Source organism: Condylostylus longicornis, unplaced genomic scaffold (assembly GCF_029603195.1).
Source record: "Condylostylus longicornis isolate FDR11 unplaced genomic scaffold, ASM2960319v2 ptg000004l, whole genome shotgun sequence".
NCBI lineage: Eukaryota > Metazoa > Arthropoda > Insecta > Diptera > Dolichopodidae > Condylostylus > Condylostylus longicornis.
In genome coordinates, this window is record NW_026577973.1 from 5142436 (window position 1) to 5153631 (window position 11196).

Genomic DNA, 11196 nt, shown 5'->3' on the forward strand with positions numbered 1-11196 from the left:
TTTTGTTCAAATTTTAATAAAACGGTTTTGAGAAGCTGTTGATTTGAACTTATAGTTGAAATATTTCACGCCACATTTTTAAACTAAAAATGAGAAAGTCAACAACCTCTCACATTTCTTTGATACAAAATTTTTGATAAAATTGCCTTAACAAATGGGCGAATTTTAAAACGAATACGAATAATTTTTAAAGATATTTTTCAAGAAAAAAAAACCTATAATCTTCCATAATATTTTAATCCTAAGATCCGGAAAAATTAATTACAAACACATACATGAAAAATATAAAAATAATTTAAAAATTATGAAAGTATTTTTTTTTCTTATTAAATATGCAAGAAAAATACAAAAAAAAAAGGAAAAAATTTTATCTAGGTATATTAAATTGGTAATTTTTGATTAAGATGCTAACTTATAAGGTCTGAAGGCAATTTCCTTATTACATGGTTAACTTCCGGCTCTAAAAAACAATTTTTTTTTTAAATACACATAATTTTCATTATCCGTTTTCTTTCTCTATCCACAATACTACAAAACCGTACCTTGTATTCCTAAAATTTTCTTTGTTTTTCGTTATATTTTTTTTTAATTTTTGCTTTTTTTTTTATGTTTTGTTATTTTTCTTTTTATTTTAATAATTTCTCCATGATCTTTAAAATAATATTGTAGGTTCTCTTTTGCTTTCTTATTCAATAATTTTACATAGTATTTTATTAAATATTAAATGTATAAATTTTGTATAATAATAATAAGTTTATATGAAGGTGCATAAGGATATTATATCCTCTTCGGATTAAAAGGTATAAAGGTTACAAAATTTATAAGTCTATACTAATATTATAGGTACGAAAATTTTAGTATGCATGTAAATTTTGTAACCTATGTATATGCAAATGGAATATGAAATGTAGTATACAAAGATACTTATATTATTGTATAAAATTATGATTTTTGAGATCAGATAATATACAAAATAGTTATCGGATCGTTGATACTATATATATATATATATATGTATATAGATATAATAAATATGTTATATTGGTATATTACTATGCCTATTACTGTGCGTGTACCTATACATATAATTTCCATTTACTTATATTAAAATATTAAAGAAAACACAAAAAAAAAGGAAAAACAAACAAAAAAAAAAGGAATTTTGATTTTCAAGAAAATCTTTTAAGATTTCAAGAAATACTAAAATGTTTAAAAGTGTAACACAAAATTGAATACATAATATTATAAAGGTAATATTATACACGTGCATATAAACTACGAAGTGCTAAGATATACATTTATATACACTTCAATTCTATACATATAGTTAATTTTACAGTACCAGCCATAGGTATATTATATTGTAATAATTCGTTTATCCAAAAAATTTTTACCCTACTTAATTATGAATATTATTTCCCTTGTGCATTAGTAAACTTAATATTAAATTCATATAGATACGAGTATATATAGGAGCATATTATAAGTACCTTTCCATATAATATTATTTTTATAATATGTATTATATAAATACATACATATTATATCTATGAGAATAAAGGAAAAGCGGGCTGAGTTGGAACTGGTTGAAGCTGAGAATAAATAAATTTTGAAGATTTAAGACTATTATTGGAAAATTTCCGAAAACTCAAACTTTGAGTTGTAAGCATTTAGTGCTTTCATTAATATTTTTATTAAAATATTTTATATTTTTCCTTCGTCCAGGAACTTTGTATATTACTTTTACCAAATTTTAATAAGATTTCTAAATTTAATTCGGGACCAGGTAAATTGGCTTATTATTTTAAAAATCATTTCCTGAATAGCGAGATATTTAAATTTTTGTGAGTTTTCAATTACTTATATGCCAACTTCACTTGTCACAAAATTTTACGACAACTTCAATTTAAAAATGTAAATTTTAGATTTTGAACACGAATCGTTCAAATATAGTAGTATGCCGATTTTTTTTTGTTGACTTGCATATATACCGTACAATATACATATACACATACCGATGATAATATAATGATATCTGATGTCGACATCAAGGATATTATATAATACATTATAGGTATATAGTTATACTCGTATATAAAAAAAATAAGAACCTTTTTTGTATTCTATATATGAATCGTTTATGGTTCTATTATCAATTATCGAATTTATTTCATCATACTTATATTATATAATATATAACCCTATAAAAAATATTATACATTGCCGAATAATATTCTATGATAATTTAGAGATTATTACTTTCATATTTTTTTTAATATACATGTATCATATGTGTGTATATATGTATATATAACTTTATATTATATAAATTCTCATATTACCACTATTAATACTAGAATGTATAGAAAAATACACAAATATTTATATAAGTTAATATAAAAATATCTACATAAGCATAATTATTATTATGTAATAAATTATGTATAACATATGTATTTAGGTAATTTTTGATATAAAATTAATATATGTGTTTTGTTTATGCTTAAGGATTAATAAAAATTTCAAAGAAAATATAAAATAAAAATAAAATATAAAAAAGAAAAAATATAAAATTATAATTTTGTTTCAATATCCTTTATACATACATGTGTAAATAATATAAATATAACATGATTATATTATATGTATATATTAAGTGTTTTTGAGGACATGTAAAATATATTGAAAAAAATGAGTTATTGAAATAAAAAACATGAGTTAAAAATGTTTTGAAATTATATTTTAAAAATTTCTTAATACATAAAATGTATTTTTGAAAATTGAATACAATTATTTTGAATAAATGTTAAATATGCATTATAACTAACTATATATATACAACGATTATTCAATTTTAAGTAAAAATATTTTTATTATAAACCTAATTATTATTATTTATGTTGTATACGAAAATAATAATAATGTTGCTAAAAAAATAATTCTCTTATTTTTGCAAAATAAAAATGGATCAAACCATTGTTTTTTAATGTAGCACTTTTCTCCTCAATAAGTGAAAATACTGCTTTTACCTTATTAACATTATTTTCATTCATATAAAATATATTTCAAAATTTGCATACATTCAGGATGAGAAATTTACTCAGTCTTTGAAATAAAACAAAAAGAAATTTAAAGAGGCTCGAATTTAAGGTTTAATTGCGTGAATTTAAAGAAAAATAATTATATTTTTTGATTAAATAGCTCTTACCTTTATCATTTATAGGAATTTAAAAAAAATTTGCAGTTCCGGAAATATAAGGTGCTAAAAATTCAAATTTTACAAATGTAGAGGGGCTATAATTTGAGGGGGGTGGAGATAGAAAAAAATTTTCTTCTAACGAAATTAACTATTTGTTGGAGTTTAAGAGCGGGTAAAATTTTAGACTCCTACAACTTGAAGTCTAGAAGAAAAACGACATCAAAAATTTGGAAAAAACTTATTTTACGTAACGGTGAATTTTAGCGGCCACTTTGTATTTCAAAAGTTCAAATATGGCCGTAGTACAGCAAGCCAGCCGCTACTCTTCTGTGTTTGTAAAATTTGAAAATTACTTAAGGATTTTCTATATATTAAATGATTAAAATATGGCATTTTTAGAATTTTTTATGGCTATAACTTTAAGAGAGGGAAGGGGGGAGAGATATGTAAAAAAGTACACACGTACAGATAGGGTACAGACGAACGGTCGGACAGAGTGAAACTAATAAGCACTTTCAAAAAACTTTTGGGAAAGTGCTAATAATAACTAAAATTTCAAAAATTGAATTTGTAAATTCTATTCTAAATTTTTTTTTTTTTTTATTATTTTATATTTTATACTTCTGTTGCCTTATTTCAAAAATACTATAATTTAAATTCTTATTTAAAATACTATAATTAATAAAATAAAATATAGAAATAATATACACATTTCGTTGTTTTAAATTTTTCACAATATTTTTCGAAATAAGAAATGATATTTTAAAGATCAAAAATTTTAAAGTAATAGTAATAGCCGTAATGTATAATATACGTACGAGTACAAAATAGTTCTAATTATTTTCTAAACCTTAAATATTAAGCTTTATATTTAAAAGAATAACTAATAAAACAATTATTCTACGAGATATCTGTCTGTCAGAGTATTTGTGTGAGGCCTCGTGCAATATTTCAATTTCAGTCGAATCGATATTTGTGGAAATTTATATCTGAACTTATTTTAGTTATATCACGGGTTGATAAATTTTTGGAATATGTAGTGTTTCGAAAACTGGTGTATCTTTAAGAAAATACTCAAGGGTTTAACTTGAAGTTGTATAAATTTAAGCTTCGTTTGGCAGCATGAGAAATCACCTAACATTTTAAAGAAATCACGTATCAGCATTTAAACTTTTCCTGCGGATTTAGTTTACATTTTCTCATACATATGTACAGAAATAATAAAATAATTTCGTGGAAATTCAATATTTAAATTTAGAGTGTCAAAAAAATTTTTAAAAGTATCAAGGTTCGGAAACCAACCTTTTGCTAATTGCCAATTTTACTTTTGACGAATGAATTTTTTGAAATTTGATATTTGAGTTTTGTTTGGTGCAAGTACTAACTGAAAAACAATTCAGGAAATTACGATAGCATAAAGTGAGCCTGTTCTAAGAGCCAAATTAACATTTTTCTATATAATATGTTGACCATCATTTAGTAGACAGTACATCTTCCGGTTAGTTATATGATGACCACATTTTTTGATTTAATTTTACTATTACATAATCAAACTTTTTTAAATATAAACAGTTTTCTGGCACAATATTTTTATATATTTAAATTTTGATTTTAAAGTATAAGTTCCACCAGAATCAGAAACTTATCGAAATTTTAATTTTCCTCTTATTTTTCTGTAGAATTTTATTTCATAAAATCCAAATACATATCTTTCCGTTTCAGTACTAGACAGGTATTTTGAATATCGTAAAATTTATTTTTGGTACTTTTACATTTTAAAAAATAATTTGATAGATTACATAAATATTTACAAACTTGATTCGAATAAGTATGTCAGGTTTTTCATATTTGAATTTGTAATGTCAGAATTTTTTTAAATGTTTTTTTTTTAATGAATTTCTTATTTATTTAGGTATTTGATTATTTCAGTGTGAACCTATGAGGAACCATATCGTTCCTATAGCAAATACAATAATTTTATAAAATATTTAATTATTAAAATTTCTCTGGAAATCATTTAAAAAAAGCCATGAAAACCTTGAAGCAAAAATATTCAACTAACTTATCAGAAAAATATATTTATAAGTTACGAGTAGTATGTACATAAGTATTTAATGTGATTCAAATCTTATATTGAGTGTATATCAAAACCGAATTAATTTCGAAAATATTTTATTAAATTTCTGCACTTACATCAAGTTATTTGGTTTTTATTTTTAATTTAAAAAGTTCAACAGCAAATTTATATGGCAACTTAAGAGAATAAAAGAATGAAAAAGTATCCTTCAGGAAGAATTGTTCCATAAAATTTCATTTTACATTTAAAATCATTCAAAAGAAAAATAATATTTCCGAAAGCAAAATTATTTTAAATTCTGTTTAAAGTATACATGAAAAGGAAAAACATTTTACATCCCTTTTTTTTCTTGTTCTAACATTAACTCGTACCCACATGAAATAATATAAGAATGTGGAAAATACATAAACATTTTTTGACTTATCCATAAATTTTACACATCATTAGATATTTACGATTAAAATCTCAATAAAAACAGAATTGTGTAGGATTCTTAAAACTTTTTTTCTAGAACATTTTCTCATTTTTATTAAAAAAGAAAAACAAATCTTAAAATGATTGTCGTCATTATATGATTGTAGGTGAAGTAAAATATTTTTTTTGTAGTAAGTTTAAATTTCCTTTCTAACCTATATAAAATTTATTTTATAATACATAATTTAATTTTATTTAGGTTTAGTTTATCAAATTATTTCTTACACAATATATAAAATAATTTTGATGAATACAATCAAATTGAGGTAATTGTAAAATACTTTAATAATTTTGTATATTATTATATGTATGTATGTATGATTTTGTTATTACTTAATTATTTGTTTCTTTGAGGCAAGAAACAGGTGGTTCATTTGCAATAGTACAACTGATTTGCTGAAAGGTAGATGTGGAAGACTAGACTCTCCTAATTCCAGACTAATTTCGTAAAAAAACGGTAACAATTTTAACCTTCGATAGACAGGTCAGTGTGAATAGGTGTTCAGTCATCTTGAAACGATTTATGCTAATAGATACCTAGCGTGCAAGTTGATCCTTATTTTATTTTACTTTATGTACGTGGTATACTTAATTTGAAATTAAATCTAAAACCATGAATCAATAACATTATGTTCGAAATACAATTATGTTAGAAATATTCTTCACATTATATTTACTCTTACAGATAAATTTTATATATGTATTTATAAATATTAAATAATATAAATTTCAGTTGTTACGCGAATATGTTATTTTCTCGGAAACTGAACGCTTAATCTTCTGGAAACAAAATTTTTTTTTTATTGTAGAAAAATTAGTACGTTCATATTATTGTACTAAGTTCTAAAATTTAGAAATTTATGCAAAATATATTAACAGTTATTTTAATACTATTGTATCAGTTATTTTAATACTAAAATTAAATTATAATTCTAGTTAACATCAATTTACACGTCCAATATATTTTAGAGTTTTAATTTTTTTAAATTTATTGAATTTCTTGGAACAAAATCAAGTGGTAAACCAATTAGACTAAAATAGTTATTATTCTCACTACTAGACTTTAACTATGCAACAAAGCTTATGCTATTGTTTTTAGTAAAAAGATATCCGAATTTATAATTTGAATTATGATTTACCGATAATATTCATACACTTTAGAATCAAAAATACATATGTATATCACTTACTTCTTTATTGCAATAGAATTTGAGTCATATCAAAAAACTATACACAAAATAATAAAATCAACAATGAATAAGAAGTGTCCATTCAAGATCCAATGAGAATAAATTATTCAAATATGTCATGTGTTCAATTTTGTAAATTTTTGAACAATATGTTAAATTTATGTCCATATAATATATATATATGCATATGTATTATGTAGGTATATCGTAATGTATTTGTAATTACATTGAAAACATCTCCTTTTTCACTTTTTTGTGTCATATGTCATTCTTCTGGAAATTCTCTAACGCACAAAAAATAGTTTAAATTTAGATTAAGGTTCAAATTAGTGAAATACGTATACGATACATGCATACCTACACACACAAAAAAAATATTATATTAAAATACATAAGTACCTATTTCTTTTAAAGTCTTGACATCTGAAAGAAAGTACTTGAATAACTCACAATCTGACATTCAAAAATATTTATTTAATCTCAATTTATCTGATCAATTTTCACTTAACCTTTAATTTTTTCATTTATTCTTTTTCTTTTTTTCTTTTTCTGCTCATTTTCACCTGATAAAAAATATAATACGGTTTTTTTTTTCTTAAATATTTCAGAATTTTCCTCTTCTATATCAACTTTAACTTATTTTCAAAAAATTTAATAACATTTTGAATGAAAAAATCTGTCTGCCAGTGTTTGCATCGCCATGCGCTAAAAGTAAAATGATCCTAGTTTAAAAATTATTTTTTCTAAACAAAATGTTCGTCTATAGCTCCGATCCCCATATATTACTTGTCTAGTACTTTAACCTTCAACAGCTTATAATATGATGATTACCTAAGATAAAGAATATTTAAATTCCACATACAATGTAGCTTCCCTTATTTCAAAGAGAGTGTTAGTACCTTATCGCAAAAATCTAGATGACAATATTTGTTTAAATACATAAATTCCTCTTTGACTTTCTTTTTGTGCTTGTGAAACATTTTGAAAATTTACGTCTTTTTTCAAGAACTCATCCGAAATGTATGCAATTTGATTTGAATATGTTTATGTCAATTTTATAAAACCTTATTGTTGAAAACTCTGGTGTTTCTTCAAACTGTCGAATAAATGTTTCGCTTTCACTCTTGGAAATCTATTTTTCGCATTTCAATCCTTGAAAATCTAAATTTCTAACTTTTTCACTCAAATTATCGAAATGAAATGTGCTAATTTTGACGTTAAGTTCATTGACTAGTATGTTTTTCATGCTAACTTTTTGCTTATTTTGTATTGTAATTTTTCCTTATACCTTTGATATTATTTTCAAAATCAATTCAATATTTTTTCACTTGCACCTACACTTCATATTTTTATATTATGTAATATTGAATTTTACTTGTGTATCAAGTATGTATCCACATTTTTATGACAAGAACAAAACTAATAAGGTAATCTAAAATCAATTTTTGTGTTTTTGGTTCTGCTTGCTGCCCTTCCATTTAAGCTTTGTTTTCTGAAAATCTGATAAATGTTTGTAAATTTATTTTGAAATAAATTTAACTGTACATATAAATATGCTCTAAGGATATGTTTTTCTTCTTTATTTATTATCTTGTTTTCAAGTATATTTTTTGATCCTTGCGGGTATATTATTGTCTAGACATGTGAGTTTCTTCTTTATACATACATATATTATTTGTTACTTGTAAAATTTTTGGTTTAATTCATTTTATAGAACATTTTTGTAATTTTTGTATTTACACAAGTGTATTATCTAGTGGCTTTCTTTTATAACCTTATATATTTACAATTCAAGGCCAAAATATTACTTTGAAATAAGAAAAATAAAACAAAAAAAAAAATAAAAACCCAAATGATGAAGAATTTTCTTTGCTCTTTGAATATACGTAAAACTTTCCAAATTTCATTTATCTGTTGATTCGTTTTTAAGGATCAATTCAATATTACTTAGTATAGAGTTATACAAGATATTAAAATATGTATGTAATACTTATTTATACATAATATTAATATTATGTACATTTTATGTGAAAAATTCTTTCAAATAAAATTCAATCTTAAAAATAATAATTTGTAATTTCTTATATGGAAAAAGGTTTGTGCGATTGTAATAAGTTATTCCATACATGATTGAAATGTCTCTCAATTACATACAAATAATACATGTATGTATGTTTATAAGTAAATATGAAAAGCATATTATCATTGGATCTGAAATGTACCTACTTATGTATGTATATTTTAGACCAATTTACAAAAAATTTATTACCTACATTATGAAAATTTATTTCATTAATGAACTAAAATTTTCTATAAGTTTTTATATTTAATGGTGTTTACTTTGCGAGTAATAAATTAGAAAAAAAATAAAAACAAAATACATATGAACAACATACATAATATCCGTTTCTTGGGAAAAATATTTAATAATTTATTTAAAAACGAAAATAGATAGAGTTGACCATGTCAACTTTATGATAACCGTACGAATGAATGACTTTAAGAGTTGTATTGTATGATAATTGTCAAACTCATTCACACGACTTCTTTTACCATATGGCCATATTATATTCGTTTATGCAAAATTTCAGCCCTGAGTTTCGAAAGTTTACGACAGCTTCCAACACTAGCTAAAAGTACTAGTAATTTTAACTAACTTTATAAAATGTAACAACACTAATAAAATATTTGCTTGTACGAAATTATAATACTATGCTTTCTATAATTTCTGTGATAATGCCAAATAATTTTGGGAGTTTCATGAAATCTTTCATAAGTGCTCATGTTATCTCAACAGCTTTCACCGAAAAATGTGGCTGTGTTGTTTGTACAAAATTTTAAAATTTCAAACACTAATGTACCTTAAGTTTCTAAGAAATGACCAACTAATCATTTGAGCTGCCACAAGGAGTCAAGAAATTTCGACGATTTGTATCCACATATAAAATATAGCCCTAATGATAAAAATTATTAGCACAAGCTAATATTTGTGCGAAATAGGCTCAATAATTTCTGAGATACAGACAAATAGTTTTTGAAGTTGTGGGGCAGTGATTCGAACCACTTTCTCAAATACAACCAATTGAAATAGGGTTCCGGAATTTATTATTATAAATCATTTGCGAAAATTAGTTTTTGAGTATATTTTAAGGGACGGACAGACGGACAGGGAACATGGTTAAATTGATTCAGAATTCGACACTGATCAAAAACTTGCACTTGTTTTTGCAATACAAATGGTAAGGTAAATTTGTAATACCCTTTCAATATACGTTCGTACGGGTATAAAAATAATGTTACATGGTTGGCTTACTGTCATTTAAATTAAACTTTCATATCGAATTTTATATTAAAAGAAAATATTAAATCACTACATGTACAAAGGCTAACATAAACCACTACAGACAATAAATAAATAAAATACGTACATGTGCCGAGTTATTTATTATGATTTCAAGGGTCCTTGGTCATTGAACAACAACCATACGTACAAAAAGTACTACCAAAAATTTGTTTTTTTTTTACATTTAATCATTAAGCACAAAACAAATTGTTCCATAACAGATAATTATGTTGGTACTTTTTCCTTTTTTGTTTTCTTTAATATTTAAGTAAATTAAAAGGGTGAATTATGAAATTAATAAGCAATAAAAAGAATTTTCTTTCAATATTTAAAATTAATTTAGTTAAAGTAAATATAAAGCGTACATAAGTCATAATTTCTTTTTGCTTTCATAGAAGAAAAGTTTTCGTTTCGGATATGTTTTTAAAAAAATATAAAATAAGGGACTTTTAGACTATTAAAAAATTTTCTATAATTCTATATAATATATTGAAAATTTTTTAGATGCCCCTAATATGGCATGTGGAGAAAAAATTTTGAAACGTGAGCTTTTTTTATAAATTTTTTTATTACTATAGTCTTCACATAAAAATGCGCGGTTTACAAATTTTACATAAATATTTTTCAGTGTAATCTTCACATTTTTAAATATTTCCTTGGATTGTTTCAGTTAAGGTACCATTTACACACGAAGCAAATTGCAATCATGAAATTGGGTCAGAAATTCTGTTTCTGCATAAAATGTTATTCAATCAATAATGCCAAATTAAATTTTTTTTAATTCATATTAAGGTTTAAATACCTATGTATATGTTAAAGAATGAGTGATTTATTTGCAAAGAAAAAAATAACGAAAAATAAATAATTCAAAATAATTTTAAGGAATAATTGTGAAAAACTTTTTAAAAAATAA